General features: G+C 36.0%; 1 protein-coding gene across 3 annotated transcripts in view; it reads left to right on the top strand.

Annotated features, from left to right (window-relative positions):
- Positions 1-18,236, top strand: part of Arfgef1 (ARF guanine nucleotide exchange factor 1) — a 116,415-nt gene that overhangs the window by 10,238 nt on the left and 87,941 nt on the right. Inside the window, exon 1 of one of the 3 annotated variants that reach the window (XM_069990845.1) lies at positions 492-733. The exons of the other annotated variants lie outside the window; for them this stretch is intronic. The gene's annotated coding sequence lies outside the window, so the exon portion shown is untranslated. Of the gene's footprint in view, positions 1-491; positions 734-18,236 lie in introns of those variants that run through there. 3 annotated transcript variants of the gene reach the window in all.

Here is an 18,236-nt window from a genome sequence, read left to right as displayed (position 1 = left end):
GTTTATATGGGGGGCTGGGAAGGTGGCTCAGTGGTAGAGTGCTTGCCTTGCATGCGTGAGGTCCTGGGTTCGGTTCCTCAGCACCACATAAGCAAAAAGAAAAAAACCGGAAGTGGTGCTGTGGCTCAAGTGGTAGAGTGCTAGCCTTGAGCTGAAGAGCTGAGGGACAGCGCCCAGGTCCAGAGTTCAGGCCCCAGGACCGGACCCCCACCCCCCCAAAAAAAGTTTATATACCAATTTTGGCAGCCTAGGTAAAGAATTATTGTAATACCTTGTAACACAGCTGATTTACGGGAGAGGCAGTACTAGGGTTTGAACATGCTAGGCAGGTACTCTACCACTAAGCTACTCTTCTTTTTTTTTCAGGTTATTTTTGAAATAAGGTCTCCTGCCTAGGCACACACCTGGACCATGATCCAGGTATTTTAGCATTCCTTCTTAGCTGAAAGATAGATGTGAGCAACCATAACTGGCTTTTTTCCACTGAAATGGAGTCTTTGGACTTTCTTCTTGGGCTAACCTGGAACCACAATCATCTTTGCTTTCTACATAATTTAGGACGACAGGCAGTTATCACTGCACCCAGCTATAGGAATCTCATGAACTTATCTGCTAGGGCTAGCCTCAACCATTTGTTGTCTTCCAAGTAGCTAGGATTCAAGCAGGAAACACAAGAGTAGAACAAGGAACTACCACCACCTCAGCTATCTCCTATTTTGCTTTATATGATCAGGTGTGTATAAATTAATAAATCTAAGCAAGATACATGTAAGAATTTTAAGGATTTAATCTAATTTCTTTGGATTAAAAAAACTTCATCTTTAAGTCTGTCATGGGGTTTCAGGAGATTAACCAACATATAATACCATTCTGAAGAACCTTCAAGAAATTTTCATTTTGCATATAGAAAAGTGTTAAACATATATACTATAGCAGGGTATAACATGGGGTATGTATTTAATGAGCTCATATTTCCCCCCTCTGAATTGATGAGTGTTTTAACAGTAAGCAACTTAAAAGGCATTTTGTCACATTTTATTCCAATTGTTATTTTCAGTTTGTGTTTAATATCTAATCTGTTACCTTGTATCATTGGTGTAGACATCTTCATTGCCCCTTTTGAAAATCTTGCTTGCTGGTTTTTCCACATAATTTTAGGATTAAAAAAGCTTCTCTCAATAATAGAGAATAATAAAAATAAATTTATCAGTGTTTTGGCTTTTATTCTTATGTATTAAAGTGGAAGACATTGATTACTTTGTTTCACTTATTGGATCCTCATACTAAATTTCCTACATTTATTACCTACTTAATTGAGAATGTTTAATGCAATGAGAAGCAAAAGCTTAATATGCAATTTCTAATGTGAATCTTTAGAAATAAGAATGAAATGGTATGCATTGTCTGGTAATGTGAAGAATAGAGATAAGATGTAGATTAATATCAATTATGTTATTAAGCTCCTAAAATATACACCAGTGTGCCCCCCCCCAAAGTTTTAATTATCAGGACATAGAAGTAATATAAATATCAACTCTGTAGAAATCAATCTCATAGCTGTGTTTTCAGAAGACATAAGGGCAAAATTGAGGTTACATTATCACTTCCTTGAACTGTTCGTTTCATGTTCATTTCATCTTCATGGTGCTTATCTCTCAGATTGTCTGTCTGCATTGATAAATGATTCACAAAGACAAATTTTAAAGCAATTAAGACAGTTTAAAAATTATCATAGGGTAACTTGAAATACACATTAGCCTGTAGTTAACCCTGATGTAATCTCCCACATGTCCATTAAGTTATGTGGAAATGGGAGAAAATTGAATTTGTAGCAAAATAGATTTATGGCAAGCTACCTCTAGCCCCCAGAAGGATGACAAAGAGCGAATAAATGACGAAAGAGAAGATAAAGAAGAGAGGGTATTTTATGCCATATAAATATAACTCGGTATCAGTGACTCATGCGTATAATCCTAGCTGCTCAGTAGGCTGAGATCTGAGGATCCTAGTTCAAAGCCAACTCGGGCAGGAAAGTCCATGAGCCTCTTATCTCCAGTTAATCACAGAAGTGGTTTGGTGGCTCAAGGTAGAGTGTTAGACTTGAACAAAAGGAGCTCTGGGACAGTGCCCAGGCCAACCTCCAGGACCAGAAAAAAAAAAAAAAATCACATAAAGCTATACGAAATAGAAAACCTAGTAGTGTTAACCGATAGATTTATTATGTAAATTATTGGGTCTACTTCCTTTCTAGAGTTAGATAGCAAATTCTTTTCAGTTATATAGAACCTGTGACATAGAAATTATTTTTCTGAATCAAAACACTGAATTGTTGATGTTGTTATTCTCATATTTCATATTTATAAATGCTTTTTGAAATAAATGAGCTAAAATTTATGCTCATTTAATTATAACTTGATTACAACTTGTTTAGTCCTGAAAGGATGAACTTGTGTCATCTTTTCCTCATCTTTTGGGAAATTTTTCAAGAATCTTTTCTCGTATTAACATGAATCTAATATTTATTTGCATATATTACTACTTTCTCTAAAATGCAGATAATCTTTGGGAATATTAAACGTATTAGCAATTTATATGTTGGTGCTATCTTTAAATTTATAGAAGGTATTTTTGCTTTCAGCATCTGAGTTTTGCCCCATTGAGAGAATGAGAAATTTGACTAAAATAATGAAAGAGAATGGAATAATTTTGGAACATGAGGCATTATAGAAATGGAAGGATTAGGACAAAGCTTGAGAAGATTGGAACCAAGCCTGAGAGAAGGTTCTTTTTAAGAATAGCATGAAGTTGTTATAGATAAGAAACTAGAAAGGTGCTGAATGGTGAGGTGAGAAAGTATTAAAAATAACTTTTACTTTGCACTTAAGAACAATGAACATTATTTAAGTGGTGTAGCCACTCATTAAAACTTGATGATTACTTATTCTGTGTATGTGGAGGATGATGTCCATTAATTAGTTCTTTTTTTTTTAATTAAAAAAAAGAAGTAGGTTTTGCCTTAGGTGGATCTGTGAGACAGCTAATGTTTTTCTTCAAAATTTTGTTATTGTGAGCTCTAATTTACTATAGGTTTGAAAATCAATTTTACAAACTTTCATTTAACAAACATTGAATCCCTCAATATATTTTAAGATAATACTAGATACTGAGGAAGCTAGGGAACATTCATATTCTTACAGCCTTTCAGGGATTTATAGTCTCTTGAGTTGAGGAGACAAATTTACATTAAATGGAGGTTTTAAATAATGAGCTGTCATGGTAGACATATAAAATTGATGGAAACCCAAAGAACCCAAAAGTTCCAGGAGTAGTAGAGGGATTATTTTAGTCGCCAGTCTTGGAAGATGGACAGTGGAGTATGCTGTAGAAGACCATTACAGATATAATTATTTGCTGGAGTACAAAAGTATAGGAAAGTATGCCTTTGGGAACTGCATTCTTTGGACTGCAGAAAGTTTGGTATTACTGTGGGTATAATCAGGATTATAATAATTTGATAGGAGCCAAATTACTAAAGATCTTTTATGCCATGCTGAGGAATTTTGAAATTTTGTGATAGATGTTACCAAGCAAGCAAAGGCAATGAAATGAGGTTGAAGTTCACAAAATCACTGTTGACATAAAAAAAAAAATAGATCAGAACTGGAGGCAGTTGAGATCATTACAATAATTGTTAGCATAGCCAAGGTTTGAACTAGAGGCATTAAATATGGAAAGCTTGGATCTTTGACTTCATCATTATTTAAGTGTGAGAAATGAGAAGAAAGTCTTTGAGGATGATCCTGAGATGTCTGTTAAGCCCCAAATCTTTGAATCTGTTCAAAATTAGCAATACAAAGTTGGGCATGTTGCTACATACCTATAATTCTAGCCCATAGGAGGCTGAGGCAGGAAAATCACGAGCTCAAGGTCAACAGGCTGTGTTCTGGTTCAAGTCTGTGTTATGTATTCAAAACAAGGAAGTAAGCGCATTTAAAGTTCAAGAGTTTAGGAAAAAGAAAGATAGCTACATTTAAGTTTAGTTTGAGATGCCAGTGGGACATGAATAGGTGAGACATGTAAGTAATGTTTAATTGACAGTAGTTTATAACATGAAAAGCCTTTGGAGAGTGGTTTTCAGAGATTAGGTATTATCAGCATATAGGTACAACAATATCCTTTCTGGAAAAAATGAGTGGTATATTAAGTTTTACTGGTAAAAATACTGTTACTACTTCCAGACACATAATTTCTTCAAGAAACATCGAAGTACCCACTTTTTTTCAGATCTTATGCTAAGTTAGGGATGCAAACATATAGAATATGGTCTTTTCTATAAAGGAGCAACTTGAAGGAGATTAACACATAAAATAGATCCAATATAATAAGGTAAGTGCTGTGATTATCATAACCAGAGGAACTCATGGGTAGAAAAGTAATTAGCCTGTAGGTTCAGGAGAAGTGAGCTACTTAATTCTAGAAGGGTTTTATCCAAAGAAGATGGATGGGAAAAATGTTTGGGGGAGTGGAGAATATCATTAGCTAAAGTGAGGCATGAATAGTTGAAAAAAAATGAAGCAGGAGAGTTACCTAAAGGATGAACATTTTAAATATAAGTATGAATAGTAAGAGATGGGACTCATGAAAAGTTTTACAGGTATTAGAAAACCACTGACAGATTTTTTGATTGGGAAGTGACATAGAACATGATCAATGGAGTCTTTTGAAGTACTTGTTAGGCAAATTGATGATGAGGTACAGGACACAACAAAAGGCTAGAGCTATGAAATGGATCTTTTTAGGATACATGTAATTTTTTTTTTTTATTGGAGTATGGACTACAAAGAAGAACATTTAGGGAGGGGTTTGGGTGCCATACTGATGAGTTTCAACTGGTAGAAGTACTTATTCTTCGCTATACACCAAGATCACCCATGAAATTTCTTTTTTTTTTCTGTTTTTTGGGGGGGGTCTGGTCGTGGGGCCTGAACTCTGGGCCTGGGCACTGTCCCTCAGCTCTTCAGCTCAAGGCTAACACTCTACCACTTGAGCTACAGCGCCACTTCCGGCTTTTTTCTTTTTGCTTATGTGGTGCTGAGGAATCGAACCCAGGGTCTCAGGCATGCAAGGCAAGTGCTCTACTGCTGAGTCACCTTCCCAGCCCCACCCATGGAATTTCTTAACAACAACAACAAACAAAACAAAGGGGCATTGGTGGCTCACACTCATAAGGCTGAGATTTGAGGATTGCATTTGAAGCCAGGCAGGGCAGAAAAGTCCCTGGGAGACTCTTACCCTTAATCAAACCACTCATAAACCAGAAGTGGAGCTGTGCCTTAAAGTGGTAGATCATTGAGCAAAAGGGCTTAGAGACAGTGACTAAGGCCCTGAGTTCAAACCTCATGACTTTCTTAGCAAGTGCAAGGCCCTAAGTTTTACACTCAACACTTAAAACAACAAAACAAAAAACAACAGAACCATAATTGCAGTATTGGAAATTCTGGCTCACTAGGGGCATTGGCATCTTCTTTTTGTTTTTGTTTTTTTTTATGTGAACATACAGTAAAATAGACTTTTTTTGGGGGGGGGACGAGGTGGGGACAATCCTCAGGCTTGAACTCAGGACCTGGGCACTTTCCCTGAGTTCTTTTATTCAAGGTTAGTGCTCGACCACTTGAGCCACAGCACAACTTCGGGCTTTTTCTGTTTATGTGGTACTGAGGAATCGAACCAAGGGTTTCATGCATTCTACCACTAAACCACATTACCAGCCCCAAAATTGACTTTCTGTATGTGATGTAGCTTCATGCATTTTAATAAACATGTGAAGATTTGTGTAATCTTTGCTATAATTACAATACAGATCTAGTATTACAAAAGATTACTTTGTGTCATCTCTTTGAATTCCAGTTCCCTACATACATACATATATACATACACTATAGAAATCACTGTTACGATCTCCATCACTATAGTGTTGTCATTTTTAAGAATTTTATATGTGTAGAATCATAGTGTTTTGAGTCTGGCTTCTGTCATCAGCATGCCTTTAGGAATCATTCAGATTGTATTGGTAGAGTGTTTTTTAAAATTTTTGAGGAATGATTCCATTACATAGATGTAGTACTGTTTGTTGATCACTCATTGAAGAACATTTGAATTGTTTCCAGTTTGGGGGAATAAGATTAGAGTTTTTGTAAACAATGATGTGCAGATTGTCTTTATTTCTCTAGGATAGGTACCCAGAAGTGGGATTGCTGGGTCATATGGTAAGTATAATGTTTAACTTCATAAGAAACTTCTAAACCGTTTCCCGAAAGAGGTCATACACTATTTTACATGCCCACCAGCAGTGATGTGAGTTTCACTCTGCTCCCTATCCTCACCAACTCTCAATAATATCAGTGTCTTTTAATTTTTAGATTTTGACTTTTAATAGATTTATAGGAATTATACCTCATTGTTTTAATTTTGCCTTTCTTTAATGGCTAATGTTGTTGAGCATGTTTGCTTTTTTTTTTTTAATGCTGTTAGCTACTTTGTATTTATTCTCTTTGGGGAATGTCTGAACCTTTTGCCCATTTTTGAGTTTTTTTGTTTTTTTAAATTAAATTTTAAGAATTTAAAAAATAGATAATCTAGATATAAACCCTTTGCAGATATTTCTTGTAGTTTACCTTTTATTTTTTTGATAATCTCTTTCATAGACAAAAAGTTTTAATCTTAGGAAAGTCTACTTTTCTTCCCCCTGTGGCTTGAACTCAGGACTTGGGCACTTGTCCCTGAGCTTTTTTATTCAAGGCAGGCACGTACCGCTTGAGCCTGACTGCACTTCTGGCATTTTGGTGATTAATTAGAGATAAAGAGTCTCATGAACTTTCCTGCCCGGATAGCTGCTAACTGCAATTTCAGATTGCAGCCTCCTGAGTACCTAGGATTATGGGGTTGAGCCACTGATGCCCAGCTGCTAACTTTTTTCTTTTTCTTTTCTTTTTGGTCGGTCATGGGGCTTGAACTCTGGTCTTGGGCGCTGTCCCTGCACTTTTCAGCTCAATGTGCATGCTCTACTGCTTGAGCCACAGTGCCACTTCCAGTTTTCTAGTGGTTTATTGGAGATAAGAGTCTCATGGACTTTCCTGCCCGGGCTGGCTTTGAACCTAGATCCTCCTATCTCAGCCTCCTGAGTAGCTAGGATTACAGGTGTGAGCCACCAGCGGTGGCCAGTCTAACTTTTTTCTTGTATAGATCTAAGGACTCAACCCACTCCAAGCTCACAGAATTTCTCCTGTTTTTTTAACGGAAAGTTTTTATAGATTTTTCACCTTTTGTCTACATCTATGATCTTGAGTTATTTATTTATTTTGGTCAGTTGTAAGGCTTGAACTAAGGGCATGGGTGCTATCCCTGAGCCTCTTTGTGCTCAAGGCTACCCTTTGAGCCAGAGCACTACTTCTGGTTTTTGAGTGGTTAATTGGAGCTAAGCATCTCCAAGGGACTTGGAACTGTGATCCTCAGATCTCAGCCTCTTGAGTAGTTAGGATTACAGTCATGGGCCACCAACTCCTGGCTTAATTTTTTTTATAACGTGTTTTAGGACTTTTATCTTTTGCAACAAAATGTCTATTCTCAATACTGTTTATTTAAAAGATTACCCCTTCTCCATCTGCGCTTGCTTTTGCACCCTTGTCAATGTTTGGTCTCTGTTTCATTGCCCTGTGTGTGTGTGTTTAATCTATACCACATTGCTTTGAATTTTATAACTTCAAACCCTAAAATTAGTCATTTCTCCCAAATTACTATTCTTTGTTAGAATCATTTGGTTATTCAAGTTATGTTACCTTATATATTGTAAAATCTGCTTATCTATGTAGCCAAAATCCTCTAGAGTTTCTTTATTAGTTAACAAACCAATTATTTAATTTTTTTGAGACAGGGTTTCACTTTGTGGCCCAATCTGGCCTGTAACTAGTGATCCCCCTGCCTCAACCTCCTGGATGTTGGGGTTATAGGTGTGTAGCATCATGGGCACCTGGAAAATTTGATTTTTAAGTCTATAATCATTTTGAACAGAATTGACATGTTTACTGTTTTAAGTTTTTCAATTGATGAAATGGTATGTTTCTCCTACTTTTTAGTTTTTCTTTTATTTCTTTTGTTAGCATTTCTTTCAGCATATATTTTGTGCCTGTTAAGATCTTCTTAAGAAATAATTTTGGGGAAACTATTACAAATAAACTTATAGCTCCCAATTATTCATAACTAATATATAGAAATAACATTTTTTGTGTTTAGTGACTTTGACAAATAAGAAGTATTAAGAGTTTTTAATGTTCTTGAACATTGTCATTTTCAACTTAGATAAAATCTCACCTTTGAGAATAGTTTTCTTCTTTCTAACCTACATTCATTCTCCCTCCTTTCTTCCCTCCCTCCTTCCATATTTTCTTCCTCCCTCCCATCATTTCCTCCCTTCCATCATTTCCTCCTTCCCCTTCCTCCTCCCTTTTCTCTGTCTTTTCCTCTCTGCAATCTTCCCTCTCTCCCTGGAATGTTAATACAAAGAGTATAGAATTGATGAGAAAGTAAACATTGCCTTATTGCATATCTTTGGAGACAACATTTAGTTTTTCATCAAGATAGTATTGTCTGTGAGTATTTTGTACTTTTAAAAATTAGCTTGACATTAGTTGTACAGAGGCGTTCTCTTGTAGCATTTCCATATATGCATATAATGTATCCCAATCAACCATACCCCTCTATCACTTTTCCTTCTCTCACTCCCCTCTCCCATCCCAAAACAGTTTAGCAAGTTTCATTGTTCTATTTTCATACATGAAAATAAACTTCTACTATATCCATCCTTTTGCACCCTCCTTCTTAACTGCTCCTGCTGGCACACACCCCTCTCAGTGGCACCTGCCCACTTTTTTGGGGGGGGAGGGGTCCAGTCGTGGGGCCTGAACTCTGGGCCTGGGCGCTGTCCCTCAGCTCTTCAGCTCAAGGCTAGCGCTCTACCACTTGAGCCACAGCGCCACTTCCGGCTTTTTTTTTCTACTTATGTGGTCCTGAGGAATCGAACCCAGGCAGGGCCTCATGCATACAAGGCAAGCGCTCTACCACTGAGCCACCTTCCCAGCCCCAGCACCTGCCCACTATACTGTCATTCATTTAAAAAACTTTTTATGGTTTGTATTAATTACACCACCAGGCTCTAATGGTGTTTCAGTTGTGCATATACTATCCCTTACTCAGAGCAACAGTCTCTACAGCTTTCTCTCTCCTTGCTCCCCACTCCCTGTTCATCAGTAGCTTTCATTGAGACTCATACTGACTTCATACATAGTTGAAATAAACTTCAACATTTTTACCCTTAGTTTTTTTCCCTCTCCCTTTCTACTCAACATCCTAAATAGTCCTATAGTTAGAATCATGTTTTGTGTATATACATAAAGTATATGTATATGAGTATATATACATATGTTTGTGCTTACTTTTTGTCAAATTAGGAAATTCTACTCAATAGCTGTCTAGTTTGATTATAAAGACAGTATTGGCCTAAAAAAAGGAGTTGAGACCTTTTCTATTACCTATAGAATTGGTGCTAATCCTTTCATAAACATTTGATAGATTTCTATAGTGAAATGATTTGGTGTAGGAGATTTCATTTTTGGTAGTTCTTAAGCTACTAATTCACTCTTCTTTAATAATTGTAGGTTTATTCAAATTATTTCATATTGGGATAATTGTGGTAGTTTCTCCTTTGTGGGGAATTTGACTTTTTATCTCCATTGACCCAAGTTTATGCTTAGTCTCTTTAATGTCATCAGTGTATAGTGATGACAGCCTGTACTGTGTATCCTGTCCTGTCCTGTCTTCCTCATAATGCTCCTGTGTCTGTTTTTGTCAGTATAGTAGAACTAATCAATTTTATTGATCTTTTCAAAGAACTTACCTGATTTATATATTTTTTCTTTTCTAATTTGCAATTTCATTGATTGTTAATCTTATTCCTTTCTGTTTGCTTTGTGTTTACCCTATACTGCCTCCCAGTTTGTCAAGATGAGAAGCTTCAAATTGGAGACTTTACTCCTCTTTTTTTATTAACTTATTAGTTATACTTTCCTCTTTTCTGGTGAACTTTCCCACATGGCATGCTTTAGCTATATCTCAAAATTTTGCTGCATCTTCATGCTTATCCAATTTTTAAATTTTTTTGAATTCCCTTTTGATTGATGCATTATTTCTAAGTATATAGTCTTCAAGTGTTTAGCAATGTTATTATTATTCCTTTTGATTTCTTATTTCTGTTTCTAGTAGTTAGAACACAGTAGGTATGACCTTGCTTCTTTTAAATTTGTGTGTGTGCTGTGTAGTTAGTAGCTTAGGATATGGGCTATCTTGGTGGATGTTTCATAGACATTTGAAAATAAATTATGTTTAGTTTCTGAGTGGAGTGTTTTATAAATTTAAATCCTGCTAATTGATAGTGTTTACTTCAGTATCTTAGGTAATTTTTTTTGTCTAATTCTGTTAATTGTAGAGATGATGTCCTTGACTATAATTGCAGATAATTCTATTTTTTCTGTTCACTATTTTTCAATGTCATCTTTTTTGAAATAGTTTTTGTATACATACTTAGGATTACCGTAGGTTCTTGATTTATTGACCCTTATTATGTAATAACTCGTGCAGTCATTTTGTTGTTGTGTCCAGTTATTTTTATCAGATGGTAATATAGCCACTCCTCTCTTTTGATATCTTTTTCTATTTCAAACTACGTATATCATTTTACTGTATTTGAAATTAGTTTTGTGTAGATAGTGCATAGAAAACACATCCTTATCTGGGGGTTTTACTTTCCTCAGTTTCAGTTACTAGCAGCCAATTTCAGTCTGAAATATTAAATGGAAAATTCCAGAATTAATAAGTTTTAAGTTTCACTGAACCCCATTAAGATGTGCACTATTCCATACCCAGCATATCCTCACTGTATCTCCTATATACCCACCAGTTAGTCATTGAGTAGCTACTTCATTTATCAGATCCACTGACACAGTATTATGGTCTTTCAGTTCTAGTAATCTTTATTTACAAAATAATGATCCTAATGCACAATAGTAGTATTGCTGATAGTTTGTATACAGTGAAGAGAAACTATAAATTGCTTTATTTAAACGAAAGGGAAATTTCTTGATTAAATAAGGGAAGGAAAAAAATCGTGTTGGTTGCTAGGATCTACATCTACAGTAAGATTAATGTTGTAAGTGCTTTGCTAAAATGGGAATACATTTGTATATGAATATATAGGAAAAGATGATTTGGAATATAATTACACATATTTACTGGTGGTCTTGGAATTTGTCCTCCATTGATAAGGGGAGACTACTGTTAGTTGGTCATGTTTTCTAAAATCCTAATTGCCAAACTGTTTTAATTCTTGTACTTAGACTTGTTATATTTAATGCAGTATTTATAATGTTATCGTTTAACTCCTCTTTCATTTTGTTTTATTTTCTCTTGGCCTGCTATTTTTCTTCCCTTTGAATCTTTTCTTGCCATTATGTTGCCATAGGTTCCTTGGAAAAGTTTTAGTAGTTCAGTTTTTCTTTTTCTGAAGTGTTTTTAAGTGTATCTTTTTACTTATTTTTAAGTGGTTATGCTAGGCATTACATTATCTATATGTAACTTTTCACAATATATTGAGGTTAACATTTAGTCAATTTTGAGTAGAGTCTAGAAACCTTATCTTCATTTTGGTCCTATTACCTTTGTACTTTATAAAATTGTTGTCTTAAATACTTTCCCTATATAAATGACCCACTAATGGCTATATTCAAATATATAATAAAATGTAAGAACTTCAAGAGGAAAAAGGATAGTGTTATATTTTCCCATATTTTTACTATTTTCTGTTCTTTTTGGTGTTTCACAGCTTCTTTAGTCTTTCCTAGTTATCTTTATATTCTTTCCTTTGAAGAACATTAGCTCTGTGCGTGTGTGTCTGTGTCTGTGTATGTATGTATGTGTATGTGTGTGTTTGTGTGCATGCCTGCGTATATTGAGTCTACGGCTAGAACTCAGGGCCTGGGGGCAGCCCCGGAGCTTTTTTGCTGAAGGTTAGCTTACCACTTGAGCTACAGCTCTGCTTCTGTTTTTTTGGTGGTTAATTGGAGATAAAAGTCTCATGGTCTTTCCTGCCTGGGATGAGTTTAAACAATGATCCTCAGAGTTCAGCCTCCTGAGTAGCTAAGATTACATTGTGAGCCACCAGTGCCCCTGCTATTAGCAGTTTTTTAGGGGAGGTCTGGTGATGACTTTTCTTTAGTTATCTTTTTAAAAAATTTTATTTTATTGTAAAGATGCTATACAGAGGAGTCACAGTTACTTGAGTAAGGTTTTAATTATCTTTTATCTGGAAAAGGGCATATTTCATATGAAAAAGAAGCATGAGTTTATATTCATGTTATGAATATAAGGTACATCTATACATAAATAGCTGGTTAACATTTCTTTCAGTTCTTGGAAATGTGCCACTTACCCAAATGTTGTTCTCTGTTAATGTTTTAAAGTCCACTACTAATAATTGTTTTTCCACAGATAATGTGTCCTTTCTTTGTACTAGTTTTCAAGATTTCATTGTCTAGTTTTCTGGTTTGTTTATGATGATGTCATGCATTTTCTTTGATTTCTAGTTTGTTTTTGTTTACTCAGCTTCTTGAATCTATAGATTTGTGTGTAGTGCCAATGTATTTTGTATTAGTTACAAAACCACTGTTAGTTGTATAGCCAATTTCATGTATCTACTGGTTGTCTTGGACTTTGTCCTCCATTTATAAGGGGAAACTACTGATAGTTGGTTATGTTTTCTAAAATTGTATTTGCCAAACTGTCCTAATTCTTATACCTAGATTTGTTATATTTAGTGTAATATTTAATAGAAAGCAACATTTTCTATTAGATATATTTAAAACTTTTTTCTAAAATAAGACTATATCTCAAGTAATAATTAAAATTTTAACATATCAAGTATGTTCTGTGATCCAGTGTAAAATATATATTCTTTTTTTTTTTTTTTGTCTAGTCCTGGGGCTTGAGCTCAGGGCTTCTGCATTGTCCCTGAGCTTCTTTTGCTCAAGGCTAGCACTTGAGCCACAGTACCCCTTCCAACATTTTTTGTTTATGTGGTACTGAGGAATCGAAGCCAGGGCTCTATGCATGCTAGGCAAGCACTCTACCACGAAGCTACATTCCCAGCCCCAAACCATATATTCTTGTGGATTGCAATAAACAGATGTTTTATGTTCTGCATTGGGATTTGAACCCAGGACCCTGTGCTTGCTAGAACCATGCCCTCTGCCATTTGAGCCATAACTTCAGCCCATTTTGTTATAGTTATTTTTCTAATAGAGTCTGACATGTGAGGCCTACTTTAGGCCTCATTCTTCATATCTATAGAACAGGTATGTTCTACCATACCCAACTTAGGAGATGGGGGTCTGATTAACTTTTTCCCTGGACTGGCCTTGAAGTGCTATTTTTTCAGACTCTGCCTTCCAGGTAGCTAGGATTATAGTCATGTGCCGCAATTTTTGGCCTTTTCACAGTACAAAGAAGTGTTTGAAAACACATTTTGTTTAAAACTAGCATCCCTGAATTTGGGGCTCTGAACAAAGGCATTTTTTCCCTCCATATCACATAGGTTTCATAGCTTATTTTTCTAACCAGTTAAAACTCAAGAAATCTAACTGGCTAAGCTCTGAATAAACTAAAGACAGGACTTTATAGATAGCATTTTCTGCTACTGATGTTAGACGTAAGAAACAAAAGTAGGAAAGGTATGAGAAAAAGGATAAAGAAATAGCAATGTAAAGGAAGTTTTGTTTTTTTTTTTTCTCTACAGAGTAATAATTGCCTATTTACTATGTGACTGACACTCTGCAAAGTGTTAGTAAGGCAAAAATAAAAATAAAAACCCTTCCTATTCTGGTTAGTAGATCACTAAAGCTTATTTCTTTTGCCTAACTGAAATTTTATACACTTTAATCAACATCTTCCCCTTTCTCAGACTGTTAACTACCATTATATCCTTGTTTCTATGGTTCTACTTTTTAAAATTCCACATATAAGTGAGATCTTGCAGTGCTTGTTTTTCCGTGCTTGTCTAATTTCATCTAGCATAATATCCTCCTTTTTCAGCCATGTTGTCACTGATACCAAGATATCCTTCTTTAAGACTGAATATAATTTAGTGTGTATTTACCACATTGATTCATTCAGTTATGATAACATTAGCCTTTGGGTCTAAGATAATTACTGTATATTTCAAGTTTACTAAGTAGATTTTTAAATGTTTTCACAAAAATAGTATATAAAACTCATAAAATTAGTATATAAAATAGTATGTGTTACTTTGATTTGAACATTTCATAATGTAAACACATAATGAAAATTCATTGTACTCATAGATAATGTATGTTAATAAATATCCCTGGCATTCAAGAAGCTCAGAATCAAGGATAAGCAAGTAAGCACAGTGCTTTTTATGAGTAAATTCTTTATTAAAATATGTCCTTGGTTCTCGAGGCACACATAACAGGAAAGTAGGGGCTGAGTAGGAAGCTAAATCAGCTGGATAAGTTGGAGTGCCATTTTGAGAGGAGGAGTCAGACTTTGACAGGTGTCAACTCTGGATTGTCCAGATTCTAGAAGATGGATAAGGAGTGTATTACAAAAATGTTAGATTAGGGGATTAAAAAATAGGTGTATTTTGTAGAGAACTATACTTGTTAATAGCTCATTTTCTTATTCAAATCTTCAGAACATGTTAATGGAATTTACCATGTACTTCTCTGCCTCTCAATTACTTCTTCCATCATGGTATAACATAGTAACCGATTTATTATGCTCTGTATTATCTCTCAACTAATTAGACTTTGTGTTAGGATTTTAGATGAATGGAACATGTTACTGCTTCACAGTGTTTGGAACCTCAGCTGGGAAAACTCAAATTGGGGAGTCTGGATTCTTCAAGAATCTTTTTCACTTGTTGGTTCAAGGACTGTGCTATGATGACTAAAAACTGGACTCAGCTGGACTAGTGACTGAACCTCTTTTGTCTCATAGTCTCCAAGTATCTTAGGCTTCTCTCAACAGGGCCTTTAGATTCTGAAGGAGGGGAGATTGTCTGAAGAGTCAGCCTCCCTAGAAAATAAGGCAAAAACTGCTTGGCCTTTTCTGATCAAACCTTGGCAGTTGTCCACTATCAGTTTTACTGCATTTTTTTGGTTATTAAATGACTTGTTAAGGATAGCCCATTAAATGACTTGTTAAGGATAGCCCAAATTCAAGAGAAGGGAATTAGACTCTTGTCTCTTGGTGGGGTTATAACAAGGAATTGTCCTGGAAAAGTATAAGGAGTTATATATAACTCTTAGATTCACAATTCAAAATGATTCACAGAAATACAGGTTTGAGGAACTTTTCATTTTATAGTCCCTTACTATCTTTAGATTTGGTTGAAGCCACTTGTGATTAATTGGTGGTTAATGTGATTTTTTTTTTCTAGAGAATTTTCCTTCTGAGGTCATTCATTTAAAAGTAGAAGACTGGCAGAGAACTACAAATTCCACAAATAGTTTAGAATACTAGTAGCATTATAATAATTGATGCATAGACTCATACCGTTAATACTTTGAAGGAGACTACTTGGAATGTGTGAGTTCTGATGAGTCTATATAAGACAGATTGTCAAGAGGTAGATAGAAATTAATCATAATGTTTAAATGATAGATGCTGTTAAATCTATATGTGTTGTGTTGAAGTTTGTGTTTGCATTGTTAGTGGGGAAAGAAGAGCTGCTAAACAAAGTTATTAGTAAAATATTACTAAGGAATATTCAATATATTTATAAGATCAAGTATAACTTGCATATGCTCTGTTTTTTAAACAGATCATTCTTTCCTGTTTATTGAGTTACACACCTTATCCACAGTGGTGATTATGTTCCAATTTTTGAATATATTTGAAAAGATTAAAGTTGTATTTCTTTCAAAATGCTTTAGAACTATTCTTTTTATATCAATGAACAATGTTTTAATCTTACATATAACACAATGATTGTATTTCTAACAGGCTATTTAAATATATAAATAAAAATTGCAAGATGCTAGTGGATCACACCTGTAATCTTGGCTACTCAGGAGGCTGAGATCTGAGGATCATAGATCAAAGCCATCCTAGCTAGGAAAGTCTGAGACTCTTACCTCCAATTAATTACCAAAAACCTGGAAGTGGAGCTGTGGCTCAAGTGGTCAGATTTCTATTGGGGAACAACAAAACTACCTCATGAGTGATATCCTGGTTAATTCCTCTCTGAGGAATCCTGTGGGAAAAGAATTGTGTAGCTCACAAGCTACACAATGTTTCTGTATACATGTTTCTGTTAGGAAACCTGCCCTGGGCTGTTAGTAGTTTTGTCTGTGTTGCCATTCCAGGCCTGTGATAGGAGCTACTGGCCACATTGTAATGTCTGGGCTGTCTGGAGACCCCTTCCCACCTGCCTAGCAAGGGGCAAGCCACCACCTCCAAAAGGCCTCTTTCCCCTTCCTGTGCCTTCTGGCATACCAAGTGCCATTTCCCACAAATACTACCTTGGGGTTCTGGTGGCACCTACAGCCTAAGCCTGCCACTCTCCCCACAGTCCTTCATGGGAATTGAACAAGCTGGATGTCTCTGAGCCCTCATTCCCAAAGAGCCATTGGCCACCAACCCGGAGTGACTGAATGACAGTTGGTGGGCTCTGCAGGCTGCTAAGACCCTATGTTACCTTCCACACATGCCTGCTGGCAAGGGGTGGGCCCCTGTCCTGTGAACTACCAGTAGAAATGTGACCAATTAGTGTGAAATGCATGTTTAGCAAGTGTTAGGTATTCAAATCAATAAATGTGAATCCTGCAAAAAAGAAAAAAAAATCTCAGGAACAGCACCCAAGTCCTGAATTCAAGCCCAAGGATTGGCGTGTGTGTGTGCGCGTGCGCGTGCCTGCCCATGTGCCCACGCACGTGCGCACACACATACACTAAAAATCATTTTGAAAGGTATAGGGGTATTAATAATTAGAAAGGAAATAATACCTGAAATTTCAGTACTGGAATGAAGTACTGAATTTTGCAAACATCTTGTGATTTTTTTTTTCATCTCATGATTTTTATTTTGAGTATATTCTTAATTTGGTGTTTTCATTTTTTCTGTCTTTAATAATAGACACATTGTGGGCTGGGAAGGTGGCTCAGTGGTAGAGCGCTTGCCTTGTATGCCTGAGGCCCTGGGTACGATTCCTCAGCACCACATAAGCAAAAAGAAAAAAGCCTGAAGTGGTGCTGTGGCTCAGGTGGTAGAGTGCTAGCCTTGAGCTGAAGAGCTGAGGGACAGTGCCCAGGCCCAGAGTTCAGGCCCCAGGAATGGATCCCCCCCCCAAAAAAAAAAATTGACACATTGTTTCTTTGTTCTGCTATTGAAGGTCAACCGGAAGTTTACTATGCATTCAATATATGTTAATTAAATGAGTGGTTGGATTTTTGGCTCATTGGTAAAGGGTTTAATCACTGCCTCAAAAAAATAAAAAAGGAATTTGGCATAGACTCAATCTAGGGTTAGATATAAATGGATGTGAATGCAATGAGTAGAATCTGCCTTCTTGTTTTTTAAAAACACTTTATGGCAATAATTGTTAAAAGTATTAGTGTACTAGAATCTCCTTGAAATTTGTTAAAGATACAGATTGTATGACTTTATCATTTGATGTAGACTCAAAATGGAGCCTAAGGATTTGCATTATTTTTTTCCTCTTCCTCCTCTAGCTCCTCCTTTGGTAGTATGGAATTTGAACTTAGGACCTATCAGATATGAAATCCTAAGTTTAAATACCAGTACCTCAAGGAGAAAAAAAAGTTATTGAGAGGAGAGGAGAGGGAAGGAGACAAGAAGAGAAAGATAACAGCCCTCTGAAAAAGGCTTATTAGAAGAACATTATGAAGGCCGTTAAGTAACAGGAGAAAAAAATCTGAATTTTTGTGGTTAAAATTTAGTAATTGAAATGATCTTAATAATCCTAGTCTCATCTCTTGGGGCTAGGAAGGTGGCTCTGTGGTAGAGTGCTTGCATTGCATGCGTGAGGCCCTGTGTTCGATTCCTTAGCACCATGTAAGCAGAAAAGGCCAGAAATGACCCTAGGGCTCAAG

The sequence above is a fragment of the Dipodomys merriami genome, unplaced genomic scaffold (assembly GCF_024711535.1).
Source record: "Dipodomys merriami isolate MVZ:Mamm:240054 unplaced genomic scaffold, mDipMer1.0.p SCAF_4, whole genome shotgun sequence".
Taxonomy (NCBI): domain Eukaryota; kingdom Metazoa; phylum Chordata; class Mammalia; order Rodentia; family Heteromyidae; genus Dipodomys; species Dipodomys merriami.
The sequence above is the reverse complement of the archived record's forward strand: the minus strand, read 5'-3'. Positions and strand labels throughout refer to the sequence as shown.